This window comes from Bidens hawaiensis, unplaced genomic scaffold (assembly GCF_021521415.1).
Source record: "Bidens hawaiensis isolate Kalapana, Puna unplaced genomic scaffold, B.hawaiensis_p1.1 tig00031452_1, whole genome shotgun sequence".
Classification (NCBI taxonomy): domain Eukaryota; kingdom Viridiplantae; phylum Streptophyta; class Magnoliopsida; order Asterales; family Asteraceae; genus Bidens; species Bidens hawaiensis.
In genome coordinates, this window is record NW_027495296.1 from 211,371 (window position 1) to 213,624 (window position 2,254).

A 2,254-nucleotide genomic window follows, 5' to 3' on the forward strand; every position below is an offset into this window, starting at 1 on the left:
TTGCCGGTACTCTAGAACTACTTCACATGGATCTCTTCGGTCCCGTGAATGTAAAAAGTCTAGGAGGTACTTCTTACTGCTTGGTGATCACTGATGACTACTCGCGATATTCGTGGGTATATTTTCTGAAATCGAAAGATGAGACGGCTCAAATGGTGAAGAATCTAATTACAAAAGTTGAGAACGTCATGAGTAAATCAGTTAAATACATCAGAAGTGACAATGGAACAGAGTTCAAGAACTTTGAAATGGAAATCTTCTGTCTTCAGAAAGGAATTGAACATCAATACAGCGCTCCGTATACTCCGCAACAGAATGGAGTGGCTGAAAGGAAGAACCGAACTTTAATTGAAGGAGCCAGAACTATGCTGGCAGATTCAAAACTTCCTGTGATATTTTGGGCTGAAGCAGTTGCTACAGCCTGCTATGTTCTGAATAGGGTGTTAACCGTTAAGAGACTTGGTAAAACTTGCTACGAGCTTATGCATGGAAGGAAGCCCAACTTGAGCGGTCTTGAACCATTCGGGTCTCCTTGTTCGATTTTGAAGACTAATTCGAAATTTGGTGAAGTAGCCGATGAAGGAATCTTAGTCGGTTATGTTGTTGGGACTCCCAACAGACGGGTCTTCAATACGTCGACTTGCAAGGTGGAGGTGGTGTGTAACACCGACATTACTAGTTACCAATCGCCAAAACCAAGCAATGGACCTGCTGAGCTTTTCGACTATGTTAAGCTGTTTAAGTCATTTAACATCCCTAATTTGGAAATTTCTGAAGAAGAAGAAAGAATTGCGTCGAAGATGATACTTGATGAGGAAGAGAATCTATTGCATCGACAGTTTATTGAGAAAAGTCAACCTTCCACATCAAACACTTTTGATACCCCTGCTGCCTTACCTGAAGATGAGTTTATCAATCCATTTCACTCTCAGCCAGAAACAACCATTGATGAGATCTCTTCAAATTTGGAAGATAATTTGCATGTCGGTGCTGTTCCGACCACGAGAATTCACAAAGATCACCCATTGGAGAATATTATAGGTGATGTGTCCTCCAGTGTACAAACCAGAAGTAGCTTGAATGAGCACACCTGTGTTTATACAAACATTAAAGAAACGGGTATAATGAACGAATGTTTGTACTCCTACTTTATTAGCCAGATTGAACCAAAAAATTATCAAATGGCTCTTAAGGACAGCTCGTGGGTCGAGGCCATGCAAGAAGAGTTGGCTCAATTCGAGAAGATGGAAGTCTGGACTTTGGTTGAAAAACCAAGGAATGTGCATGCTATAGGCACAAAATGGGTGTTTAAGTGCAAGAGGGATGAAAAGGGGATTATCATTAGAAACAAGGCAAGGCTGGTTGTTAAAGGTTTTAATCAGCAAGAGGGTATTGATTACAATGAGGTGTTTGCTCCTGTCGCCCGGTTGGAAGCGATAAGATTGTTTTTGGCGTTTGCTGCATGTAAGAGAATGAAGGTGTTTCAGCTAAATGTGAAGAGTGCGTTTTTAAATGGGAAAGTTGATGAGGTTGTGTATGTTGAGCAACCTCCGGGTTTTCCTGACCCAGACTTCCCAGATCACGTTTACAAGTTGAGCAAGGCGCTGTATGGATTACATCAGGCACCTCGTGCCTGGTATTCAACGTTATCGGACTACTTGCTCGAGAATGGTTTTGAAAGGGGTTTAATTGACAGCACACTGTTCGTGAAGAGAGAAGGAAGCGACTTCCTACTAGTTCAAGTCTACGTGGATGACATCATATTTGCTGCATCAAGAGTCTCCATGTGTCAAGATTTTGAGGATGTCATGAAGAAAAGGTTCGAAATGAGTGCTATGGGTGAACTAACTTTCTTTCTAGGATTGCAGGTTGATCAGAAGAAGGACGGGATGTTCATTCATCAGACGAAGTACGTTCATGATGTGCTCAAACGATTCAAGATGGAGGACAGTTCTCCATATGACACTCCAATCTGCGTCAATCACAAGTTGGGCACTGAATCAGATGGTGACGCGGATGTGGACCCAACTCAGTATCGAGCGATAATAGGTTCATTAATGTATTTAACTGCTTCTAGGCCTGATATAATGTTTGCTGTTTGTCTTTGTGCACGTTTTCAGGCAAATCCGAAAGAATCTCATTTGAAAGGTGCAAAGAGGATACTACGGTATCTCAAGGGCAAGCCGAAGCTAGGGTTGTGGTACCCGAAGGGAGGAGACGTGGAACTGGTTGCTTATACTGATTCTGATTATGG